The sequence below is a fragment of the Suricata suricatta genome, chromosome 1, assembly GCF_006229205.1.
Source record: "Suricata suricatta isolate VVHF042 chromosome 1, meerkat_22Aug2017_6uvM2_HiC, whole genome shotgun sequence".
NCBI lineage: Eukaryota > Metazoa > Chordata > Mammalia > Carnivora > Herpestidae > Suricata > Suricata suricatta.
In genome coordinates this window covers 183542044-183569879 of record NC_043700.1, presented here as the reverse complement: position 1 = coordinate 183569879, position 27836 = coordinate 183542044, and the positions used below count along the sequence as shown (strand labels likewise).

General features: G+C 41.0%; 1 protein-coding gene across 3 annotated transcripts in view; it reads left to right on the top strand.

Annotated features, from left to right (window-relative positions):
• C1QTNF7 (C1q and TNF related 7) overlaps positions 1 to 27836 on the top strand; it is a 104831-nt gene that overhangs the window by 16070 nt on the left and 60925 nt on the right. Inside the window, exon 1 of one of the 3 annotated variants that reach the window (XM_029948579.1) lies at positions 17652 to 17729. The exons of the other annotated variants lie outside the window; for them this stretch is intronic. The gene's annotated coding sequence lies outside the window, so the exon portion shown is untranslated. Of the gene's footprint in view, positions 1 to 17651; positions 17730 to 27836 lie in introns of those variants that run through there. 3 annotated transcript variants of the gene reach the window in all.

Genomic DNA, 27836 nt, shown 5'->3' with positions numbered 1-27836 from the left:
GAAGAAATGGGCAGAAGACATGAACAGACACTTCTCCAAAGAGGACATCCAGATGGCCTACAGACACATAAAACGATGCTCAACATCACTCATCATCAGGGAAACACAAATCAAAACCACACTGAGATACCACCTCATGCCAGTCAGAGTGGCTAAAATGAACAAATCAAGAGACTATAGATGCTGGCGAGGGTGTGGAAAGACAGGCACCCTCCTACACTGTTGGTGGCTAGGTCCTGTATTACTTCTAATCCTTGGAAATCAGAAGCTGATGTTTTGTGTGTCCAAAGCTTTAGTCAAGGTACATCTCAGTATTTGTGGGTCTCCTTGAAGAAGCACCACTCTTGAGTGGCTCAGTCGGTTAAGCATCTGACTTCAGTTCAGGTCATCATCTCACAGTTTGTGGGTTCAAGCCCTGCATCAGGCTCTGTGCTGAAAGCTCAGAGCCTGGAGTCTGCTTCGGATTCTGTGACTCCCTCTCTCTGCCCCTCCCTGTTTGCACTCTGTCTCTCTGTCTCTCTGTCTCTCTCTCTCTGTCTCTCTCTCTGTCTCTCTCTCAGAAATAATAAATTCATTAAAAAAAAAAAAGAAGCACCACTAGCCCCTCATCCACAGCTATTTTGTGGAAGGCTGGTTGTGTGCCCTTAAACTTCATCAAAACCCACCTTCCAAATGGGGGAAAATGAGGCTCAGAAGTCCCAAACTTCAAAAGAGAGAAGGCTGGACAGGGTCATGAAGGAAAGAGGGAACACACATGTCCAGTGGAAAACAGCAAAAAAGGCTTGCATATGGAATCCACGAGGAAGGCCAAGTAGCCCTCAATAGGGATCAGAGTAAAAATGTTCTGGAAAGGAAGTAGTGAGATAAAAGTTAGATAAGGTTTGGATGGGGTCAAACTAGGAAAGACTCAATACAGGAGAGGTAATGTTGACTTTGTTCTCAAGGAACTGGGAAACCCAACAGAGGCTTTTGAGAGAGGGGGGCATGCGGGATACAGAGTTTTTGGGTTAGCCTGGCCCTGGTATGGAGAAGGATGGAGAGTGGAGAGGCCAGAGGGAGAACTTTCCTTAGAAGGATTCCACGACACTCTGAAGGCCAAGGCTCTGCATGCCATTTGGGCTCTGCTGTGTCCTATTCTGGATGAAGAAGACATCTTTATGGGCTCCTGTTGAATGGGCTAAATCCTGTGGCCTTTGATGTGGCAAAGTCATCCTGACAGTGCAGGAATTCCAGTAACTTTTCCTGGCTAAAGAAAGAGGCCCCATACACTCAGGTTGACCTTAGGAAGCAGGAAGGCAAGACAGGTGGAAAAAATGTGCTTGTCTCCTAAATGTGCTTGTCTCCTAAAGAATTTTTCCCCAATGCTGTAGGACACAAATTTAAATTACAGGCCCCAATGCAAGAATGTCAGACTGTGAAGGGCTCCCTTGAACTTTGTTAATACTTAGAGAACAATGCCCCAGAGAGACATTGCTGCCCCGCTCCCCCCAGCTCCTGTACAGCAGGCGTGACACCACTAGATTTCTTGCTTTTATCAGAGCAGTGTCTGGAGATTGATGCATTAGGAATACCCTGACGAGGCCTCACTTTGGAGCAGGTAATGGGCCCGTGATGTTTATAGATTGTAAAAATTCAGGAAGACTGAGTGGGAAAAGGGGCTGGAAAGCTTGGATTGAAGCTCTAAGTTCACTTCGCCAGATGACCTTGGGCCAATTCATTCAGCTGCAGAATAGTAATAAAAACATGAGGATTCAATGAAGGAATGGAGGTGACAGCATCATAGCAGAAGGAAGGAACTGACACAGCAGTGAGTAGAGTCATAAATAAACACCTCTGGGACCAGGCAGGTGATCAAATGAAGGCTGCAACACGGTAAAGACCTGAGAAGCTAGAACTACTGTCCTACCCAAAGAAGGCAGCACTGGGGACCACCTGACTTATTTTCTGGTTTTGAAATAATAGCAGCTGATTCATATCATCAGTTAAACCACAGACAAAACATTGGATTGGGAAGCCTGGGTGGGTTAGTTGGTTGAACATCCTACTTAGGCTCAAGTCATGATCTCACGGTTCATGAGTTCCAGCCCAGCGTCAGGCTCGCTGCTGTCAGCCTAGAGCCTATTTAAGATCCTCTGTCTCCCTCTCTCTGCACCTCCGCCGTTCTCTCTCTCTCTCTCTCTCTCTCTCTCAAAAGTAAAATACACATTTAAAAAACAGTGGGGAACACCTGGGTGGCTCAGTTGGTTAAGCATCCGACTTGGGCTCAAGTAATGATCTCATAGTTCAAAGGTTTGAGCCCTGCATCGGGCTCTGTGCTGACAGCTCAGAGCCTGGAGCCTGCTTCAGATTCTGTGTCTCCCTCTCTCTCTGCCCCTCCGCCATTTGCACTCTGTCTCTCTCTCTCTCTCAAAAATAAATAAACATTAAAAACATTTTAATAAATGAAAAAAAATTAAAGAAAAAACCCCAGTGGATCAAACTTGGCCGCCAGGTAGCAAACAAGGACGAGCAGCTTGCACCCTGTTGTGCACAACCCCACATCTGCCACTTTCTTGTGTGGGTTTAAACAATTCTACACCTTCTCTCAAACTCACTTTTCTCTTTGTAGATAATAAGGGCCACACAGAGGGCCGTGGTGGAGATGAACTGGGACCAACTGCAGGGACTCCCCTTCAGGTGACAGGGGCCCTGGCTACACCAGGCATTCACCCTTTAGCTGCTGGTCTGCAGAGAGGTCTGCTGGGTGGGAGGCTGGCAGAACAGCTTTCACCAAAGCCAAGAACTTTCATTCAGTTTCTTTTCCCCTATAATGTCCAATAACTAACACCAGTTATTATTGAGGCTCAATTAAGGTTGGTCTCTCGTGTCTGCTCCTCACCCTCCAGAATGGTTTTCATGCCACTCAATACTGTTCTGTGTTAAGGGGGATAAAATATGAGAAGGATTCAGCCCCATCTATGACTGTTAGAAGACACATGACGTTTAACAAGTCCTCAAAAGGCAGAGCGATGTGGTTAGAAATAAACTGGTCTCTGCAGCTGAGGGAACTCTGATGCACTCGGGTTTGGTGTCAGGGGCCTGGTGGATACAGTAACCGTGTCTGGCCCACGGTAAAGGCCTACAGGAACCTCTTCTTGGTCAGGCAGCCATCCTCTGGAAAGTGAGGGCTTTCGGATTGGAACAGGAGACCGGGCATTGGAGAGTGGGGGTCTGTGGGCAAAAATAACTCAACAGTTCTGAGGCTCCCAGGTGGCTCAGTTGGTTGAGTGCCTGACTCTTGATTTTGGCTCAGGTCACGATCTCACAGTTCATGAGATCAAGCCCCAAGTCAGGCTCTGTGCTGACAGTGCAGAACCTGCTTGGGATTCCCTCTGCCCCTCGCCCCCCTCTCAAATTAAATAAACATTAAAAAACTAATCCATCATTTTTCTAAAATGCATACAGTCAAGGGGCACCTGGATGGCTCAGTCAGTTAAATGTCCGACTCTTGGTTTCAGCTCAGGTCATGACCTCACAGTTCATGGGTTCAAGCCCCACATCAGGCTCTCTACTGACAGTGCAGACCCTGCTTGGGATTCTTTCTCTCCCTCTCTCTGACCCTTCCTCATTCACGCTGTCTCTGTGTCTCTCAAAATAAACAAACAAACTTTAAAAAATTCAAAATAAAGCACATAGTCCATTCTTGCAATGTGCAATAGTTATGTTCTATGCAAAGTCATTCCAAAGACTGAATTAGCAAATACTGAATCCCTGCTCCTGGGGAAAACACAGGGTTAGGGTCTTGCCCACTTCAGGTCACAGCGTTTTCAGCAGTAGATCAATATACAACCTTGTTTTACATGTGTTTCTCTTTAAAGGCACCTTATTTAATGCATATTGTTGATTCATTAACGTTGAATTCATGGGCGGCAGCACCGTAACCCATGACTGAAGCTTATCTTACATACTTTCTCTACAAGGCATCTCACACCTTTCTTGTGCTTAGGAACACGAGAAAGGATTTTTATGCTTGGGGGCCATTTGAATAGCAAAATCACCACCAATAAAAAAAAAAAAACCCTAAAAGTGCCCAAAATGTGACCTTCAACAGACAGCTAAAAGAAAACTTGTTTTTAGTATGAGGAACTGAAAGAGGAAGGTAATACATTGCCTTGTTTGACCCCAGCTGGAAACGTGCCCATCAAGGCACTTGGATTTTTGCTGCTCTGTGCATATCTGCAAATGACCATGAAAGCACCATGAGTATTGATTCTCAATAACCAATAAATTTTAGCAAGCAGGAGAATTCACAAATACAAAGCCCGAGACTGTATCTAAATATCCATTCACACACTTATATATGGGACATAACATTTACACTTAAAGTTAGCCTATCAGAACTCTGGTCAATTCCTACCAACTCAGGTTATATCTGAGACCTGCAAGAATTTAGCCCAGAGGACATGATGGTTGTCCAAAAACAAAAACAAAAATTCCATTGTAAAGTTGGAATTTCTGGAAAGGACAGAGGCCCCAAATAGAATTATCCCTGAGACAGCTTTCCAAGATCATCAGCCACTTGCATATTTTAGCATTAAATGATAGAAAATCTTCTTCCTATTGAATCAGACTCTCTTTCTGGAATCTTTATGAATTGATCCTAGTTCTGTCATTGCAAACTGCTCAGAACAAGGCCAGCCCTCCTTCCACAGGGTGGTCTGTCAAATATTTGAAGACCTTACTAGTTCCCTCTTCCAAGACAGCGATTTCCCATGTTTGACACTCATCCTTCACAATCTCATTTCCACCATCTTTGCCATTTTCTTGCAACATGCTCTAATCTGTCAGCAATTAACTGCTATCACCCACTAAGGTACTAAAATAAAATGAGTAGCCTCAAACTCTGCCTAAAGGACAGTTAACTTAAACCTTACTGGGGGGTAATTTGGCAACATATACAGAATTCTTTAAAATAAGCATATCCCTCTATGTCTTAAAATTCATTCTAAGGAAATACTGAAATTTACTTATAAGGATGTTTACTACAAGGTGATTTACAATCCCAACATGTGGAAACAATCTAAGTACCCAAGAATAGAACACTAAAGAAATTAGGGTACACCAGTATAGCCATTACATACTACGTAGCCATGAATAAGACACTGTGAGCACATCTACATTGACTCACATAGGTATTTATATATTCATAATAGAAAACAAGATTATAAAAGAATGGGTACAATCTGATTACATTTTTGTTAAAACATTCATCTACATTCCCAGAGGTAAAGAAAAGCATTCCTTAGGGATTAACACAGGCTCTTGAAGGTTTAATTTCAAGTGTTTTTCTTCTTCCTTATCTATTTTTTCTACAATAAGCTGTTATATTCATAAAAAAGAAAAGCAGCTCTTTTTGGTGTTAACAAAGATTAAAATTAAAACAACTCTGATGTTCCCTATTGCTTTCAGGAAAGAGTCCAACACCCTGACTTGGGACATGAGACCTTTTATGATCTCACTCCTTAGGGTTCATTCCCTAACAAGCCACACACACAACATATTCCACTTGGCCATAATGAACCATCTAACATTCCCCCGATTTGTAAGACTCTTTTCCACTTTACATTTTCTGTTTAAGACATCCATCCAGTTTCAAAACTGGTTTGGGGATATTGTTCAAAATTACACCATTAATGAATGACAGAACCAGTTCAGGCTCCTGCCTCTGGAGCCCACGGTGTCTCCCCATGATCCAAATGAAAATCTGGGACAAGTCAAGGTCATATTTTTCTAACTATCTCTGTGCCATATTTAATCTCAGCATAGGCAAACACTTACACTGTTTATGTCCTTATCTGGGGGAGAGAAAAAGCCCTGAAGTCTAGTTCTTTCCATTGTTCTATAGACAGGAAGTCAAAATGATTCCAGAAATGTGTTTTTACCTTCTGAGAAGAATGATCCAAGGTATTTGAAGCCACATTTTAGCCAGACATTAAAGCCCAGTTTGCAAACATATGCCCTATGTAGTCAGACTTCACTAATATGGTCTACTTTGACTTCTTTGTCTCTTTCATTATAAGAATTTAATATTGAGTTTCAAAATCCAAATGGCATAAATAAATTCCAGATGTCTTCTCAAATCCCTAAATCTTGCACTAGAATGAGGAGATAGCTATATATGAGTAGGTGATTACATTTTCATTCACTGAAAAACTGAAGAGAGCAGTTGCTCAGAGTTTCTTTCACGAAAACGCACATGAACTCTTTTGAGTTTCTTAAGGAGCTGAGTCCTCAAGATTTACAGCCCAGCTGTTTGACATATGTTCTGCATTATTTCTCCCCCTCAATGGGCAAAACAGCATCATTGCAAACACAGAGCCCTGGGATGAGGCTGTCTTAATTCCAATCCAACTGGGTGACTTTGAGCAAGTCACTTAACCGCTGTATATATCTGCAAAATGGGGATCACTGCTGTACTTATCTTGTAGGCTTGTTGGGTTAATAATTAGACATGTTTATCACAGCGTCAGCCACATAGCAAAACGCTTGCATTCATTGTCCCCTAACAGGTGTGTGTATAAGAATCTGAGTGAGGTCCTCAGTGGCTAGAAAACTCCTTTCTCTTCTTCCCATTTTGATAAACAGGGCTAAGTCTCCTGAACCTTGGATTAAGAAGACTCATTCTTTCTTCCATGGGTAACTACCAAGCAAACTTCAGATTCCAGGCCCTTCCTGAAAACTGGCCCGGGCCCACACAGTACTACCTGAGTCCATGTTCCTGATCTCAGTGCCCGAGTCACACCATTCCACCAATTTTGCATGCAGACAACTCGCTTGCAAAAACATAAAAGCTTTATCCTCAGAGGATTTGTGGAAGGAAATCCACATCTCCAATTAATTAAAGGTCATATATGTAAAACAGCAAAGTATCATAATTAGTGCTCCTAAAGGCTAGTTTTCTTCCCTCATTTTCCCTCTGCCATTAATGATTGGTCCTTATGTTTGCAAGAAATACTTAATCACACCCATAAAAGACCTTCGTCAGTAACCTTTACAGTCCATTTATCCTTTGGCGTCTCTGTTTCCACACTTGGCGTATCTTTTCACCTCTCAATAGAGATGAAAACTTGTGTGACATTTTGATATTTACAGATCCCATTGACATACATCACCTTACCTACTCTTCCTATCAACTAAGTAGGTAGTATTATTACTGTTGTTGTTATGGCTGCTGCTGCTACGGCTGCTGCTATTGTCATAATTCTGCGTGTTGGAAAATGAAAGCCTCAACAAATGGAAAGACTGGTCAGCGACTCCATAAGGATTTGAACCTGGATTCTCTGCTCTACCATTCTGTGGTTTTTTGTTCCTACCAAGCTCCACTGCTAGAGTTCTAGGATTCAAGAGTGAAAACCTCATTAATGCTTTGCTACATCTCTTCCACTGGATGTCCTTTTTTTAAAGTTAAGCTTTCAATTTTCCTGTTTTCTCTGATGTTGCTATGGTTGGGCAAGCTTGAGCTCAACAGTCTCGTGGCTAGGTTGGAGTTGTTTCTGTAGGCTCTCATGATTGTGTGCTAGATGGTTGGTTTAAAAAAAAGACATGTTTAACTGGTGGTTTCTTTGGGGCAGCATTGTATTGTACTGTGGTCAAGTAATGCCTCATCTAGAAAGAAAAAAATGAACTATTCCAGAAAGTTTGTTCAGAAAGAAGCCAAATCTTTTGCAACAATGAAGCATTATACACAAATCTGAACATATTCCAGATCAAGAATAGAATGGAAATATGCCATAGAGCTGTATCAGTCAGGGAATGTGCTTGACCTCATGCAACAGAAACCCAGCTTCTGTGACCTGGCCACCAGGGGTTATGTTTCTCATCTACAGTGAAGTTTGTTTGGAGATATGCAGTCGGGTGTTGGTATGATAACTTCAATGTCATCTGCTCTTACATTCTGATTTGTGGCTGTCTTTGTCATGATCACAGATGTCTACATTAATGTCATGACTGCATTCTTGGTGATGGCAAAATACAAAGAACAAGAACTGAACAGGTGACACCAGCTGTCTTTCTCCTTCAGGAGGCTTTCCCAACAACCTTTCCCATCTTCTTACCTACCCTGGCCCCGACTGGAGGTGTCACATGGCCTTCTCTAGCCACGGAGAGTCTGGGAATGAGGGCATTACATGGTCACATTGCTTCGTAAAACAAACAAATTCTCTGTTAGCACAAAAGGAGGGCAAAATTGACATGGAGAAGCAACTAACAGAGACTTTAAAGACAACAACCATTCCCTGAAGGCCTACAGTGTGTTAAGCACAAACTAAGACAAAGCTAAGAAAGAAATACCACTATCTTTGGGGTGCCTGGGTAGCTCAGTCAGTGAAGTGTCCGTCTTTAGCTCAGGTCTTGACCTCATAGGTCATGGGTTTGATCCCCACATCAAGCTCTGTGCTGACAATTCAGAGCCTGGAGCTTGCTTCAGGTTCTGTGTCTCCCTCTCTCTGCCCCACCCCCACTCATGCTTTGTCTCTCTCTCAAAAATGCATAAATATTAAAAAAATGTTTAAAGAACTAACACTATCCTTGCATTAGACATACAGTAAATTATACCCACAGAGATATGAAGTGTGAAACGAGAGGCACTGTTCTCAGAAGATTGCTATGCGAATTTTTCTCATGTAACAATGCCTGGCACTGAGCAGACACTCAAAAATGGTTTCAAATGTTCTGCTCTCTTTGTCCTCTCTCTCACTTGAAATTAGAAGTGCAGTACCAGCTTTCACTTGGAATGCCTTTATATTTGCATTTTTTAATTAATCTTATTATGATCTAACTATGGCTACTGTTCTGGCCTGTGCATCCATATACCCCAAACTTTGCAAACATAGCACTGTGGACTCTATTAGATCAAGTCAAATCTTTCTTGCCTGATATGTTCCTTCTTTTTGATTGACTCTCCAGAGCTGTAATGATACTGTTTTCACTTTTAATTTCATCAGCTAAGACAAACACTCTTTGGCTTGGTGCCTTATCAGCTTCTTCATGTATGGGCTCAGTGATATCCCTGGAATGAATGAATGAACTTGTTCATTCATAACCTGCAAGTTTCATGACCTGCCATGAGTGAGGGAAAAAAAAATCAATGTTGTTAGTTGTTACAAACCACTGAAATTTGGGAGTCATTTGTTATACTGTAGTATTAGAGCTTCAATAGCTGATTATGAGATCCTCTAGAGGGGGAAGGGAATTCATGGAAAAGAAATGTTCAGTAGATAATACCAAAAGCATTTACTATAGCATAGTATCCACACTGTAAGAAGACACACTGTTTTTCTAGCATCCATTACAATCAGTGGGCAGTTGAATTATAGTAATTCAATTGAATTATAATATTAGAATATATATAATATATACAATATAATATATAATATAGTATTGTAATTGAATTATAGTAATTTCACATATAATAAATGTTTAAAAAAATGACACACAAACTTCCCCAAATCATACTGAGTTTTTTAGAGCATATATAGATTATCAACAGGAAAAATAAATGTTTTCTGGGCAAGCAGCATTCTGTTGCATCAGTGGGCAAGCACATGAGATGCCAGAGATTAAGAAAACCCTGTGAATGCTTATCTCACTGACACAGCCGTGTTGTTAGGGTGTTAGGTTTGAGTTATGGAAAACAAATTAAACAATCTCTCTGTACAGAGAGTAGACTGGATAAAGAATTTCTCTTTCTAGAGGCAAAAATTGCATCTCTTGATTGTCAGTGAAAACCAAAGCTGGAGTAAATTTGGAAATCTGACATATGATCTCCTGGAGCTTTATCCCCACTAAAATGTAAATACACACCAAGGTACAATGGGGTTTTCCATCTTGTTTGTCATTCTCATATATTTGGCTTCTTTTCATGAAACAGCCAGTGACACAGGGATTTTGGAAGCAATAAGCAGGTGTTTGGCACCATATATAAGTTCATACATAGGGTTTGAGTCACAACTTAGTACTTTTCAAGGCATTTGTCAAATAGCAAAGGATAGCTCTCAAGAGATTTCTTTTTTTTTTTTTCAAGAAGCATTGACAACTGGAAATGTATTTGTGTACCTTGGAATCAAACCGACCTGGATCTGATTTTCAGGTCTCCTACGTAATAAATGTGCAACATTAGGGACACTACTTATCACCACTGAGTTTTTTCCCTCCTCTGTAAAATGGGGGAAATAACACTTAGTTGAGCCAAGTGATACTGCCATATTTGTAGTCAACAGAAGTTGAATACTGGCAGTTTTATATGGCTCAACATATACCTGTCTGGTAGGACCAAGTTCAGAAAAGAAGACCAAGCACATATATGTCTACTAGTCATAAATCCTTTGTTGCATGCGACAGACACCCTATTAAAGATAGCTTAAGAAAAAAGGGAATACATTAGCTCATGTATTTGGTCAGTTAAGTAATGGTGTTGGCTTCATGCATGGCACAATCCAGGGGTTCAGATGATGCTCTGGATCCCCTTTCTCTCTCTCCCTCTCCTTCTCTCCCTGTCTACCTCTCTCTCCCTCCTCCTCTCTCCCTCTTCCTCTCTCCCCCTCTCCTTCTTTCTCTCCCATCCCACTTTCTTCTGTGTCTGTTGACTTTGTCATACATTGTAGACAGGCTGGCCAATGATAGTCTTTAGGAGAAGCAAAAGGGACTTCTCTCTACCAACGGCTGTCTCTCTTCAGTTACATGCTCACCTCTACCAGTCACTGTTTTCAGATGTTTCAGGTGGCTTGCTATGCTTCACCCAGCTTATTGACTTTGTCACTCCAACGGAGGTGGCAGGAGTGAAGAGCACTATACATGCTAGCCCAATTAGAACCACTTAAGATAGGGAAGGAGTAAACCAAAGAATATTGGGGCACCAGGTAGACAGGGAAAAAGAGACATTTATTACATTTTGTGCAACAACTTCACATAGATCCTGGCATGTAGAAGATGCACTGAAATTAGCTAAAGCATTTTCTACACAATATTCAAAGGACATGAGAGGTAATATTTACCTAAAGATAAGATTTCACCCAAAGATACAGTGACCAATTTTTTTTTTTCAATATGCCCAGGAGTCTTCTAGTTTAACATCATAAGCATCATGCTCTGGGAAACTCCTCAGCCTTAAGCAAACCATCTTGGTTTGTCTGGACTATTTGGTTTTACACTGAAAGTCCCACATCTGGGGATAAACCAAGACAGCTGGCCACCCTGTCAAAACATGGCACTTGTAAGTGTAAATGTTAGCTGTATTTCAACTCTTAGTTAGTCAGTTCATAAGATGCTGCATCAGTAGAAGAATGATGTGGTATGATACATCCAAAACAGTAGCTGGTCTTACGGGAAGAATGCTTAGATCATACCTGTTTGATCTAAAGTAACAGGATCTGCCTCTTTGCTTTTCTTCCCCCACTGCCTCTTTTGTTTTCCTTTCATTGTGTCAGAATTTCTTTCTCCCTTTTATCTCCCCTATCTGCCTTTCTTTCCTTCCTTCTTGCCTTCCTACTCATCTTCCTTCCTTCCTTCTCTTACTTTCCTCTTTCTCTTTTACTTTCTTTCCTGGTGACATATTTACCTTTTAAATTGCATATGACTTAGATTATGTTTGAAATCTTCAAAGGAGCTCTTATGCATTGTTTGACTGAAATAAACTGACCGTTGTACATTCATTTATCCTGGATAATGCACTAAGTAAGTAGAAAGATCATTGCCAATTAAGAAAAGCAGTGTATGAGTGATTACTAGGAGTTTGCTGAGACATCATAGTCATGATGTTGAGCATGAAGAATGAAATAATTAAGATGGGGGTCAGAAAAGGCAGTGATGGTTGTGAAATGAGAAAGCTGGAGATTGGGAGGATTTGAGATTGAGTTCCTTCAAGGGACATTTTGGTTTATGTGTTTACATAGAGTTACATAAGTGTTTCCTACCAATGGAAATTGCTGAGATTTGGGAACTCTTTTTTCTGTTGAATCAATATTATCTTTAATTAAGTAATGTAAACCAGGAAATCCATTCTGCTTACAAACTATGCTTTGAAGCCAGGCCTGTATTTGAGTGTTTTCAATCAAAATCTTAAATAAAATTGCAAAGAAAGCAATTTCTCTTCTTCAAAGGAGAGCTATCATTTGGGAAAACAGTCTTCTGAATTATGCTTCAGAGGACAATGAGAATTTTGTTGCCTTTATTGAAGTGCTGTAGTTCTAAAGAACAAACTGAACTTTGGAGACAAGGTGCAAATGCTCCCTTATAGCAAGGTTCCGCCCACTAGTCAAGGTCATCAACTTAAGACTTCCACAACTTTTGGGCTTTCCAAATATTAGTATTCACATTACTTTTATAATTTTTGTTATTACATGGCACCCCCGTGCCATTTATTTACTTAAAATCTTGTTGCAAATTTAGTTTTTTAATAAGATAGACTAAGCTGATGCAGCCAACGCAGCTTATTAGGGCTCATGAATACCCTTTGTTGGAAGAATAGTACTGTCACTTGCAAGAAAAGCACTCTACTACAGTGGTGTTAAATAAAGGCTAGGAGACTCGCCATCTGGTTCTCAGCTTGGTTCTACCTTCTGGTAGCCTTGAGATTTGGGATCAACTTCAATTTTCTGCCCATATAGTTATAAGGACTAATTAATTATAAAAATTGAGGAGCAGTGTTAGCACATAACAAATGTTAACTAAGATTCTCTTCTTAGTTCATTAGTGAAGAGACAGAAGATTTGCATAGTCCTATAGTGAAGAAGAGACACTTTGGGTGGAAATGTGTTGTAGCTAGGAAGGGACAAAGGACACATCATCATCTTTGTTTCTAAACTGGCTTCCCCCAGGCCAGATTTTTATCACTTGTGGCTAGTGAGTCATAAGTAATAATCAGGAAGGGAAAACAAGACTTTGTGAATCTATCCACATGAACGGAGCTTATTAAGTTCTCAAGTGAGAAAATAGAGCCCAGAGTTAGGGAGAGGCTAGGATGCCCCTCCTCAAAAGAAAAACCAACATCATTTTGCTGTCACAAGGATTTTTAAATAATTTAACATTCTATTTTCTGATTATTTTTAGAGCTTAAGTTATTTTTCGTGTGTTTATTTTTTATCTGGCAACCACATTGAATATATATTCTTTCTAATAGCCTTTTAAAATTTGCATCCATTGTTTAGGTGTGCAACTGTATTATCTGTCAATAATGATACCTTTGCTTCCTATAATCCAATTCCTGTATCTCTTATTTTTTGCTTCCAGTCTTATCACATGTAAATTATTTTGCCACTATTTAGGGATGATTAAAATAGTATTATATTTTTGGATACACTATGGTAAGGATGATTTGGAGAGTGTAGCAACTAAAAGTCCAGGAAATAACTAAAAATATGTTGCAATAATTTGAATGTATTGTGACCATACCATGGACAAAGATAATGAGTAAAAGAGCATACAGAAAAAAAAGAAAAAATATCATCGAGTAATATTGTAACTGAATAAATGAATGAACATAATGAAATTTAAGAATCAAAACTTGGCTATAAGATTTCAAGTGTGTAATGACACCAGAAAATTGTCATTCATATCAATCAGGATTCAGTTAGGAAAATAAAAATCACTCTAGGTAGGGATTCAAGCTGAGGAATCAAAGCCTTAAACAACCATCAAAAAAACTGCAGAGAATCTGTATACAGGATCAATTTGCACTGAACTATACAACACACAAATGAACTCATGCAAAACTAGTGAAATCCGAATATGTTCTACAGTCTACTTCATAGTATAGTACTGATTCCAACTTCTAGTTTTGATATATTACAGTGGTAAAAGACATCACTATTGAGGGGAGCTAGCTTTTGTTTTATTTGGGTTTTATGCAACTTATTTTTGCAACTTCCTGGGAGTGTACCATTATTTCTAAATTTAAAAAGAGGCTGTGGAACCAGTATTTGGAAAAACACTATGCTGTTTTTCTGGAAACTCAGAGTGCAGGATTGCTGGAAAACCACACTAGAGTATGTGAAGCTCCTATAAACTTTTACATCAGTTGAGTGTCCTCATTCTGACAGCAGCTGCCACCAAAGGGGGTCCCCTCATTCATTTTTGCCTTTTTCATCCCTGTGGTGCCCTCATTGGCTGACTCTAAACAGGGAACCTGATGAAAAAGGTTCAGGGAAATCTAGTTTCAAGCTTCTAGTTCTATAAGAGGGAGTAGAAAGATCCAAAGATAATGCTGAGTTAAAAACCTATATCCCAGCTCACTGATGTTTAATAAATACTATAAATTTATAGTCTAATCTTTGAAAAGAGGAATTGAAGAAGGAAATTAGTCAAATTTTTCAGTTCGTAAATAAAGAAAATTCATAAATAATTTAATTTCCCAGCATTGTTTCTCGGTCTCTCTGCCAAACTATCTTCATCCAGAAGAATTTATAATAAGCAAATTTTTACAACGTTTTTCCAGTTTATAAAACAATTTCACATGAACTCTGTCATTGGTGCACCAAACAAAGATGAGAAACAGATAATAATCAAAACACTTAATACCTATCTGGAGCTTTCAGTTATGTTATCACATTTCCTTGCAACATACCAATAAAAGTGTGCTCTTTGTAATTCTCTAAACACAGCACATTGCCTTTTCATGTCTTTGCACATGCAGCTTCTATAGCAGAGAATGTTTCCCCTGGCAAAAATTCCCCCTGGCAACCCCTATAACTCCTCATACCCTGTTGTTCCAGGGTCTTTCCTCATCTTTTTCCTTAAACAGACCAAGGCTAATGAATTGTGAAGAGGCAGGCCCATCGTGCAGAAGGCCAGGCTATGCTGTCCTTGCAGGAGTCCAAGGGTTGACCAGAAGGCTAGCAAGTGTGACCCAAGATCCATTCCTCAGCTATCTCTTGTTACTCCAAGAACCTCGCTCTTGATAAACCAAATCTAGTTTCCTTGTGCAAAACAGCAAGAAGAAAAATTAATTTGGTGGTAACAGAGGCCTTAATAAGAGTCCCCCATTAAAACTGTGGTCTCAGGCATGTGTTTGCCAGTCACACTACTACTACAAATGAGTCTTCGACCTCCTTTTTACTACTAATTCTTTTCCCAGATTCACTGATTCTTACTCCTCCCTTTCTTCCCTGTAGGTTCTCATGTTAGTGGTCTAATGACTGGAGATATTTCAGTGAACCAAATATCCCTGCCTACAGTGAACTTACAAACCAGTGTGGAAGACAAACATTATGCAATTATCTTAGAAATATGTAACTACTCAACTACTATAGCGATGAAGTAACACTTGTAAAGTTTTACCAGAGGGAAAAAAATAATGAAGGGGAAGGATAGGCTAGTATTAGGGAGCTTCATGGCTCAGAACCCAGGAGAAAAAAGGAGATGGTGGCAGACTGTTTCATGGAAAGAACATGGTGCTGGTCATCACAGTTTACATGTGAACACTGCCACTATTAGATTTGTCACCTTGGAAAAGTCACTATCAGCCTCTGAAAATTCTTATGAGGATTCAATGAGAAAAGAAACAAGTAGGGCCTTATACTCACTGAGTGCTCAGTAATGGTAGCTTAACATTCTCACTTTCTCCAGGTTTGCTCTGGACTCAATTGCACCCCTTCAAAGTTCATAGGTTGAAGCCCTGACATTTAGGGCAATGAGACTGTATCTGCAGATAAGAGTCTTTAGGAAGAATTAAGGTTAAATGGGCTATAAGGGTGGGACCCTACTGTACACAGACCATGGCCTTATAAGAAAAGGGAGAGAGGGAGGGAGACACCCCCCTCCCACTCTTTATCATGGGGGGACACAGTGAGAGGCAGCTGTCCACAAGCCAGGGAAAGGACTCTCACAAGAACCTGACCACTCTGACACTCCATCTCAGACTTCCAGCCTCCAAAACCATAAGAAGTTAATTTCTGTTCTTTAAGCTCCCAGTCTATGATGGTTCATTATGGTGCCCCAAGCTGGCTACTGTAAAGCCCAGTTAGAAAACTGTTCTTACAGATGATGGAGGTCAAATCTTAAGTGCAATGACATTCAAAGAATGAATTTATGAAAGAGCACAAACGAAGGGAATGGAATGACTAAATAGGATTGGGAGATTGATCATTTTCATCAGTGAGACTGATCTCCATCTATGTGCTGTCTGGCCATGAATACTTCCAAAATGTACACAGCCTTGCATGTGTCAAAACTCTATGGATGATTTTCTGTGTGGTTGAGCAAAATATTTTCTCCTTGTTTTCATTCTTACTGTTGCATAAGAGATGGAAGGACCCTTAAACTCTAAGAAAGAAAGAGGATCAGTGGTGGCCAGACCAGGGATACAAGTGCCAAGAGATAGCAGGATAAAGGAAGGAAGGTGAAATATACTCCTTAAAGGGAGAAGGGAAAAACAATCCAAGAACCCAGGATCTTTGGCACCAAGGGGTGTGAGCCAATGCCACGAATGAAATGGGAAGAGGTGGTGGCAACATCCCATCAACAGAGCTTTCTGTGTGAAATGCTATGCTGGATGCTGGAAAATACTACCTCACAATTTCAAAGCCTGCAAATGTTGATAAGCACGATCTCCATAAAGTCTGCATTTGATCTTCCCACTGCAAAATGAGTCAAGCACAGCAAGACAGGGATTATGTCTCCAGGGAGGAAACTGTGGTTTGGAATGCTTCGACGAAGCTCCCTCGGCTGGTAAGTGTCAGAGGCAGTAGCCAAGCCTTGATATTCTGATTGCAGACCCAGTGTCCTGCAAATGTGGCAAATGTCCAAACATGCTCTACCTTTGCATCTTATCTTGACCTGGTTTTCCAAGGTCAAAAGTTTTCTCTATGTCCTATCTTCTTCCCTGACCAACATTCTCTGCCTCAACAAGCCACTGGATGTCTTCTTCTGGAGCAGAAAATAACATTGAATGAACTATGAGAACAGAAAGGAACAGGAGAAGCACATACATAGGGCTCTACTGACAAAGTCCCATCATGGGATCCTCCTTGACAGAGCTCTCCCACAGCAATCCCCATTCTGTGAGGCACAAATATAACCACTCTTCTGATTCCCACTTTGCACCTATGAGAACTGAGATTCCTGACATGCATTCTAAAGATCTAGAGCTAGATGCCAAACCTTTGTGTCTATCTCGACCTCCCTATAGGGAACAGAGCTCTGCTGTGACAGTCAGGACGCTCTTGAAGTCCAATCCTCCCATTCATGCCCCATGTGCTCCTGGTCAAGGCTTGTAAACCCTGGGTTTCATTTCCTTCCACTGCAAAATGAAGGGCCCTGACTACATGGTCTCTGAGAACATTCTCTAAAGTGGCTGGTAAGAAAGCAGTCACAAATACTGGAACAAAATATTGTCCAGACTCCTAGTGCTGTTTCCCAAATATGATTTAGGGAGGCAGCCAACAGATAGAGGAGGCTATTTATTTTTGCTGGTGAGGTTGACAAATACTTCTTTCGAGCTTGATCAAACAGGAGGTCTGTCTGTGCAGGCCACAGCGTCATTGCACGTCATGGGCCTTGCGTGCTCCCTCTCTCCCGGCTGCTGCTCGAAGCTTGGGAGAACGCTTTTGAAACCAATCAGGAAATTACTTATCAATCTGAAGCCCCGCAGAGCTATCAGGATCCTCACTGCCGAAGGGAAGGGGATTTCGAGTTAAAGCTCCACATCTGTGCGCACTAGAATTCAAAGACTCCAGCTGTTGGAAGGTCTTGCGAGCAATGTAAGTAAACAGCCCTCTCTCCCTATCGAAGTGAACTTCTTCAGGCTTTTCTTCTCCCACAGATGAGTCTTTTGGCTCACGCTGGTGTTGAGTTGTTCTCTCTCTGTTCATCTATGAGGTTTGGGGTGTTTACTGACCAGGGCTTACTCAATGAACCATCTCCTCTGGGGGATGTTTCTGCTAAACAGAGGAGAGAAAGTGAAAGTCATCAGAATCGGCTTTTCTTGGGAAGGGTTAGTTTTGAAAAGAGCCTTTGACTTGGCAGTTATGCTCTTTAATGGCTATAGATCCATAGTCAAGAGGAGCAAGAGGCTGACATGGACACTTGCAGGAGCCTCACCCTGAAACACGGAATTGTCATTGAGTGCCTCCATCTGTCATCTGTGCCTATGTGATTCAAATCAAAGGGGTTTCCTTCATTTTGATATACCGCAGGATTTTAATTAAGGAAAGGAAAACATACAAGCTAATAGTGTCCGGTGGAGATATAAACCTAGTGCTCAATGTAGTTTTGGTTGAGGGTGCTGATTTATTTAGTGTTTATTTTATTAAACAAATGTGCTCGATATTTTACATTACTGTGGGGAGGATAAGGCATTCATTGCAATACATGAGCATAAACTGTGTTGGTAAAACTATGAGTTTGTATTAATAGTAATTATGAGACAGGACTGCATAATGTCATAATAACTCATTGTACTAGAGTATATTTCTTTCAAAGCCTTTTTAAATGTTTACTTTTGAGATAGAGGGAAAGAGAGAGAGAGCTGGGGAGGGGCAGAGAGAGAGGAGGACAGAGGATTCAAAGTGGGCTCTGCACTGACAGCATCAAGCCTGATGCAGGGCTCAAATTCATGAAGGGTGAAATGGTGAGATCACTATTATGAGATCATGACCTGAGCTGAAGTCGGAAGTTTAACTGACTGAACCACCCAGGTGCCGCTCTTGGGAAGTAATTGCTGGAATACAGCTAATGTAAAGGAAATAGATCTGTTTTGATCAACATTTGCTCTCTGAGACCCCACAGCTTCCCCAGAAATTTGTTCTTTTCCTTGGTCTCTTATCAAAAACTCTATGGCTGCTGGGAACTTGAGTCCCAATATCTCAGACTCTGCCCTTTCCCTCGCTCATCCCGCCCCCCCCCAGAACCTCCCCCATCAGACTACGCATCTCTCAATAAGTCTTGATTCCCACTTTGCATAATAAAGCCTGGCATCCCCATCTCTGACTCCCTGGGAAGCTCTCTTAAGCACAAGAACTTTCTTTAACTCTAGTCATTATCTGACTTGCTTTCTTTCCCTTTGAATACTTTTGGTTCACAGTTTGAAATCCTGTGATGAGGAGGCTGGTCGGTCTTGTTCCTGATATGTTAGTTACTTAACTCCTCTGTGCCTCAAGGTCAGTGTATTATAAGGTATGTCAGAGGGTCAGGAGGCTCCAGATGGAAAGGGATTGTAGTTACCAGGAATATATAACAGCCTGTTTCCTATGTAGACACCTGCTGAAGCAACTTTCAGTCCGAAGTGATCTCTAACCTTTCACTTTTACTTAATACATATTACATGCTTGATGTGCTAAAAGCAATAAAAACCAAAGCTAAAACGATGCTCCCCTTTTAGAATTAATGTGTTTTTAGTCTGTGCAGCCCAAGTTAGCTTTTGTTTTCATGGCATTAATTAAATAAATCTGGGCACTAGCTGTTGGACATGTGTGGTGCAATGGACCATAAAATGGAGGGATACATGTATGGAATGTGAAAAGAAATTATCCAAATATTGGGAAACATTTGCTGGGCATTTGCCATGCATTTGGTTCTCTACTCACCCTGTCTCTTGATGTCTTCAGAGCAAGCAACTCTCTGGTTAGGAGTAAGCAGCACTGCAACCCCAGCACCTGGGGACACGTCTCAGAGTGGGCTCTGTGCAACCCCTTCACTCCTCTATGCCTCAGTTTCCTTACTATGAAATATGGGTAAAAACCTTGGGGGCTCATGGGAGGGTTGAGAGTTAATGTAAGCAAAGTGTTGTTTGGGTCTCTCTGTAGGAAAAACTGAGGTTAGGGCTAGCTAAGCAACTTGCCCATGGCCACACAGGTGATGGCCGGCAGGGTTGGAGTTTGGAAGTAAATGATCTGGGTGCATCACAGTGGAGAAAGTCCACATTTAGAATGACCGTCTGCTTCCCTCACTTCCCTCATGTTGTTGGGTTCTTTTGTGTGCATCCTTGCCCAGCCCCCACAATGCCTTATGGGGGAATGTAACTGACCACCGTTGCCCATGAAGATTTCAGACAGGGAAACAAGCTCAAGACATGAGACAGTTCCCCACTAGGTCACACACTGAGAAATTACCAGAGCTGGGAGCTAAGTGCAAACTCTCAAATTCCCACTCCTGTGGTCTTTTCTGGACCCTATACTCTTGATGAGGCCAAGTCCATACTGCCCCCTGCAGGAGAGAGTGAGCTAGGGGAAGATGCCAGTGTCCATATCAGTTAAGCCATCATGGGTACCTGGCCCCAGGGCCTCATTAATTAAAGCAGGCACCGGGACCCCTTGGTCAGAAATTCTCCAGAGGATTTGGATGTGCATCAAAGTTGGACAATCACTCTCCTCAGCCTGTTTTGTAATCTGGGGAAGAATGAAGATTGCCGTATCCACTAAAGAAAGTGAAATGTTCTGTTAAGTACAAGAGATTGAGCCTTTTCCCCATTCAGATTTTTGGATTACCCTGTGGTCAGAATCAACCGTACTTCAGAATTATTTAGTCTTGTTTATATCCCAGTGCTTTTTTCAACTTTCAGCATGTTCACCTCCTTCCAAGCCCTGTGACCATCCAAACGTTTTGTCATCAACCCTTTTGATGGCAAAGGGTAGCTTTCCTTCCCTTTGTAGGCTGTTTATTATAAATCAGTACAGCTCAGTGGAATTCATCACCATCTTAGAATAAAGTGAGCCGCTGTCTGTATAGCATGAGAAATTTACTCAATAAACTTTACACAGAGAAATCAGAGACTTGGAATATTTACTGTGCTGAATAAAATATAATGAGATCGATTTCTCTGAAGACTACTGCAGCACAGATAAATGCAAGCCAAACGTGTTCTCAAAACATGTGCTGGGAACTTTAGCTGCCTCAGAAAGAGGTCACGGAGGGCGTGGTGAAACAGGAACCATTGAATGCTGGAAATAATTTCCAGTGGTGGCAAATGTCAGGATTTGAGGGGAAATGGCCATGGTTTTGAATTCTGGCTTAATCACTTTCTAACTGCAAGACTCCAAGTATGTCATTTACCTGTCAAGTGTATGTAACAGACATAACCAAGCCCACATAGAGACCAGCATATAGGTGCCCAACCAACAGAGGTTCCTTTTCTCCTTAGTTCTGGTTCATTCAGTCCCCAGATATTTACTGAGCACCTACTACGTGCTATGCATTATTCTAGATATACCTGTGAACAAGAACCAAAGTCTCTACCTTCCTACCTCTAGAAGGGGCTACAAAAGAATCATAAAACAGAATGTAACTTCAAAGACTGGTAAGTGCTATAGAGAGAAGATAAAATACAGTAACGAGACAGTGTGACTAGCAGTAAATCCATGGAGCTTCTTTTAGGCCTGAAAGTCTGTTTTGTCATTTTCTTTCCTCGTCTTAACATCATATGCCATGAGTAATTGTATGAAAAGAAGGAGAGAAAAATCTCTAAGCCGAACTATACTACATTCATTCTTTCCTTCCATCTTCTGCATTTTTTTCAAAATGTTCTTTGTTGTCAAAGATAAATTAGTAGATCCTAAGTGAATGAAGATTAATTAATGATTCTTAAAAAGTTCATATCATCACAATTCCTAGGGATTACATTGTTGGAGAGGAGAAGAACCACCGCATGGCAGATTTTAGGGATGATTTGTGCCGTTTCACAATGACTTCATGTGTGGCTGCGAGTCTGAAATTGTACATATGTTAGTGTGGCCAACATGCAGAGCTGCCAGGAGTCGGCCGATCCAACACTCTATTAGCCAAGAGTCATGTGCATGGCTTTGAAAAACAATTCATGGTCTGGAATGTTTCCTTTCTTAAAATGGTGCAGCAAACCTTACTTGGGTCTGAGACAGCATCTCTCCATAGGGAAGGTCACTGTGTAGATAACATGTACCCGAGGAGTCTTTGTCTCTCAATTAGCCAATGATTTGTGGCCAGAGTATTCTTGGCTGTCACAATCTGGATAATGTCTCATTACTCCATTATTCCTTTATCACCATCACGTAAACTCAATTAAGGGTCAGCAACTTAGAACAAAAGTCTTGTGTTCATGGCAACCCAAACCGTATAGGCCAATGTTTCTGCTATTCAAATATAGCACTGATATTTTTTTCTTAATTTATAGAGATGTGATCTCTCCAAATTGCAAGCACATTTTAGAAATTGTTTTGGGAAAACCAAGTCCAAAGTTAAAATCCAAGGACTAAAAACTAAGAGTGAAGAGGATGGGATTAGGACAATGACAAGTTAATTAACTGATCATAGAGAGTGTTGTGGAGCAATTCAGTGATGCTTCTCGGGACACCAAAGCAACCTCACCAAGACAGTGGTGGTGAGCTGCTGTCCAGAGGCAAGAGTAGGAGAAAGGGGCTACTGTTATACATGTGCTTTTATGACAGATACTATTCCCAGCATTTTACATATATTAGCTCCTCATCAAAACCCTAGTGTGGTAACTATTTGCTGATTCTACAAATGAGGGGCTGAAGCTTGGTGCAGTTACATAATAAGGAAGTTCAGCACCAGCTAGAAAATGGCAGGACAACCTTAATCCAGGACTGCCCAGCTGCACACCCCACTCTACCACCCTGCTGGAGAAAGATAAAGGGCTCCCCCTTCCCATGCAATACACATTCTGTTTAAGTAAAGAAAGAGTGTACTTCAAGTTTTTGAGTGTTGGAATGGCCTCCTGAGGGAAGAGGCTGAGGAATCGTCTTCTTTGGAGGTCTATTAAACCCAGATTGCTTATCATACATGTCTGGTATGACTTCAGTGTGGTCCTTCCCCAAGGTGAAAGAAAGACAAAATGATTTCTCAAGGTCCTTTCTAGTTTTTCTGATCAAAAGCTAACTCTACATCCAAGCAAGGCACAATGGTAGTGACATGTCAAGCCTGGTCACCCTGCTCTCCCTCTCTACTCCATGCTGAGTGCTTTGGCTGAAGTAATGTCCAGACTTTCTGGAAAAACCAGTCACTCAGATCACAGGTTCTACTGGCCATTTTCCCACAACCAGGGAGGAGACCCAACTCTGTTCCAGTTTGTGCCCAACCAAAGAAACACCATTCCAATAAATCTAATTTGGTGACTCTACTTCCAATGTTTCAGAACTACAAATTGGGACCAAACTGGCATAAATATGGAACACGGTTAGAAAATAGGATCATGGGGAGAGGAAGGGGGAAAGAGAGCGGGGAAGAGTGAGGGACGCAGATCAAGGGAGACTACTGAATACTGGAGATAAATCATGGACTGAAAGGGGAGGGAGAGGGGGAGGGGGTGATGGTCATGGTGGGGGGCACTTGTGGGGAGAAGCACTGGGTGTTATATGGAAACTAATTTGACAATAAACTATTATAAAAAAAAGAAAATAGGAATGGCTTTTAAAATTCTGGTGACAAAGTGTATCAGTTAGGGTTGCATTTATCTGTGAGCATCAGAAAATCTAGTTCCTTTCACATGGAAGGGGTTTATTTTTCTCACATAACAAGAAACTGAAAGGTAGATGATCCAAGGCTGATGTAGCTATTTAAAAATGTCATCAGGAAACCACACTCATTCTGTCTCCCTGCTTCACTAGTGTTGCTTAGCATGTGGCTTTCATCCTCATGGTGGCAAGGCTGTACCTCCAGGTACATATTCTAGGTACATACATTGAGTTCATATTCCAGGCAGGAAGGCAAAAACCTTGTTTTAAATTTTGCCCTTTTAACTGGAAAAGAAAGCCCTCTTCCACTACTGTCCATGTACTTCTGCACCCCTTGCTATAAGGAGATCTGGAAGTTTGTGTATTGTTTGTGTATTCTGTCTTTAATGGAGAAAAAGTCAAGGGGGAAATGGATTAAGGTGGGTTTTGAGAGAGTCAAATCTATAGTATTTGTCAAAATATTCCATAAATTCTTATTTCTGAAAGCAATGAATTTGGAATTTGATACATAAATAAGGACTATACTATATAAACATTTGCTAGTTGCATCTATTTTGATACTTAATTGTTAACATAAAAATAGTTTTAAAACAAGTCACAAGGGGCAGGTAGGGACAAGATTCTATCCAAAGTACCACAGAGTAGGGGAAAGAAAATGATGTGGGTGTCAGATCAAGGTCTCATTCCTAATTAGGCATGGGATATCTGCAGGCCTTCATTTGTTTATATTTAAACTAAGGGTAATAGTAACTACCAACATAATTACTTTAGAATTAAATAAGATACATAAGCTTATAAATAATATATCATATAAAGAGTCTGGCATATTATAAGCATTCAAGAAATAATAGTTCTAGGGGCGCCTGGGTGGCTCAGTTAGTTAAGTGTCTGAGTTTGGCTCAGGTCATGATCTCATGGTCATGAATTTGAGCCCCACGTCAGCTGACAGCTGACAGCTCAGAGCTTGGAGCCTGCTTCCGATTCTGTGTCTCCCTCTCTCTCTGCCCATCCCCTACTTGTGTTCTGTCTCTCTCTCTTCTCTCAAAAATTAAAAGATAAATAAATAAAACATCAAGAAATGATAGTTCTCTCCTGCTTTGCACCTTCTATTCAGCAAGCTCATAAACCTTTATGAGCTAACAGTTGAAAAATAAACCCTTTGATTGCAAGAAATAAGAACAAATCCACTGAATGGTGTGTAGCCTTGCTCTATCTGTACACGCCAAGATTCTTTCATTTTGGGCTTCATCAAATTATCTTAGCAAACCAGACAAAAATGTCCAAGTGATTTTGTTTTCTAAACCGCATCATACACTTCAAAGTGCCATCTGCTTGTAACTTGTTACAAAACAGAGTCAACAGAGCCATTTGGTGACATTTGGAAAAGTGACCAGTGTTTGTTATCCGGGGACATAATTCCTAGAATTTGTGCAATTTGTTCTGTGTTGTTGGGATGTGAAGTAAAGCCTCCACAGAAACTCAGCTGTTTTGATACATTATCCTCATCTTAATCCCTGGAGCCAGGTCTTAAATTGTGTTTCTTTCGATTTTAATTATCTCCCCATGTCACTCCAACCTTTGCAGTCAAAGGTTGATATTTAAGTCTTATCACATCATAGTCATTGTTGCAAAATTTAAAAAAGAGGAAATGAGACAAACCAAAAAACATCCACAGCTTTGCCGTGTCCAAATCTATCCATCAGCCAAAATCTCATTTCTGCACTATGATCAGGTGAAAAATATGATAGAAAGCAATTCAAAGTCATTGGCTCTTGTTCACACATGAGTGAGCCATTTAAGATGACCTTTAGCAAGCCATTTAACTTTATTCTCTCTGTCTTTACCTGGAAAAAATAATGAACATATCTGACCCTCCCATCTCACTTGTTTGATATGGTGACCACTGAGATAATGTACTAGATGTGCCAATCAAAATAACATAATATACTCAAGGCTGTTTTGGTGTTTCCTAGTCCATTTTAGTGTTTCCTACCTATTGTAGTACAATTTGTAGCACAATGTAGTGAATAATGAATTGCATGACCTTCTCAGGTTCACCTCTAATTTCTCACCATATTTTCACAGCCAAACTTTCTTGACAAGAGGCCACTGTTCCTCTCTCATTCTCTCTTCCAGACCTCAATCCGAATTTAAACAATTCAACCACCTTTTCTCCTGACCCGAATGAACCCAAATTCATTTTGCGCTCCTTGAATGTATACTTATTTATTTGATCGGAAGAGATCAAACAGACAAAAATCCCTGCCCTCCTTGAGATTACATTTCTGTCCTCTGGCCTCACCAGCCTTGATAAGGACACCTCAAAGTCAACAATCCGATGTCATGCTCTCTCCTCTTGCTGAGATCCTTCCCCCAAGTGTTTCTATGCTGTGCTCACATGTGCTAATGAATTCCTGTGCAGAAGTCACCATAAATCATGGTCCAAATCATAGTCCTCTATGCAAATTACAGTCCTTAATGGGATTTCTCTTGAGAATGGTAACATTCAAATGATAGATGCAATCTCTTGTTTTCCCAAAGTTGATGATCTTCATGCAGCCAGAGTGTTGCTAAGCTCTGGGCAGAGATGCAGAGAAAGTCTCTTTCCCCATAGTGAGTCACCTGGCTCCAAAATAGTTGTGCTTATACCCAGGGACTCAATTTTTTACTGGAAACATCTTCCTGAAAAGTTTCCCTGGAAACATTTCTTTCAACATCTGAAATTAACAACTCTCTCCATAAAACCTTAAAACTAGTCACTGGACAGGAAATAGAAACTGTTTATACCCTCTATTGTCTGTATATATCCCCCTCATTCAGATATGTGTGCACACACATCCCCACATCTCTCACCCTTAATGACCACTATCTAACTTCTGATTGGCCTTAGGTAGAGCACTCCAGGCATCAATGAAATCTGGGCAATCTAGCTGAACAGATGTCCCTTCAAATTAGTATAGCTTGGAAATAGTTATTCCCTACTGCTGTCAAGCACATAATGGCCAGGCACACCTGAATGCCTTCAGATAGTGGCTTTTGAAGGACCCTTCTTGGAAAAAGCTGATTTGCCTTCTTCACTCTTTACTCGTCCTGTAAGTTGCCTTTAACCTACCAATTCTACTTTTCTTGGAAGAACAGAGAAGTGTGGTGGTTGGAAGTAGTTAGAGCCAAGTCAAAGTTATTTCAGGGTGGGAAAGACTTCAACATCTGTACAGACTGAGAGCAGTCAGTCGGCCAGTGGTGAAGTCGAAGATACTAGAAAATGACAGAAGGTTACTGAGCCAGGTAGTCTAGGAGAGGCAAAAGGTAGGTTGGAACAATCTACAGGGGGAGGGCTTGGTTTTGAATAAGCTGGGTCTTGCCTCACACCAATGTTCATTAAGACCAACGGGAAGCAAATAAGAATGGATGGGAATGTGGATAAATTAGGTATGGTAGAAAAATGAGGGTATCCTGATCATGCTCGCTGTTTTTCTCTAGGATATTGGAAAAGGAATCATTGCTTAAGATAAAGGCAGGGAACTGATTAAATGTGTGCTGCAAGTACCCAACCCAGTTCTTGTCATGGGGAAAGCACTAGAAACAAATTATATTTACTTCTCCCTCCTTGACAGATTGAAATCAATGGCAAATGTTTATCTACAAAAGACATCATATAAAAATAGCCACCATGACATCAGCCATATATTTTGCATTTTAAGTGAAACACATGAGCCTTCCTGAAACTTTTATTTTAAACTCTGAACCATAATGACCTCTCTAAACTCATCTCAGCTTTCAAATAACTTGGCTCAGGTGCATACTGTCAGAGAAGTCCTCTGACCACACATGTTCTCTTTCTGTGACCCATGCGCCTGGAGAATGTTCTGGAACCTTGCCAGCAAAGAGGTGTGTGGAGGAAGAAAGCTGAACTCTTGGAGCTTTTGATTTCAATGCTGTAAAAATGGTTCCAGACATGACAAATGAGAGGGAGATAATCTAAAACATGGACCATTTCCATGTTTGCCCTTTGAAGATTTTAATAAGCATCAGCTTTCTTGGGCCAAGTCAGGTTCTCAGCTTCCAAATGTTTCAGATTTAGACTGTCTTCCTTTGATTATTTAAAATCATATGGGTCAGTCTGGGGAGGTTTCATGCTCATACTCGAGGGCAGCTGGCAGACAGACACACAGGTAGTGGCCTATGAAGGGAGCATATCTTCTTCCCTTCACTCTACCCCCCTTGCCCACAACAGGAAGGGGAGGAGTGTGGATGCGGATGAACCAGGTCCAGAGTTAGCCATGTTTCAAGGCTGCCAAGAGAAGAATTATCTTGTGAGAACAATCATTAAAAGTTTGAGATTTCTAGAACACTGGTTCTCTCAATCTCTCTCTTTCTCTCCTCTCTTGTAAGTAAGTACTGGTCTCATTGGCTTGTCCATTAAGC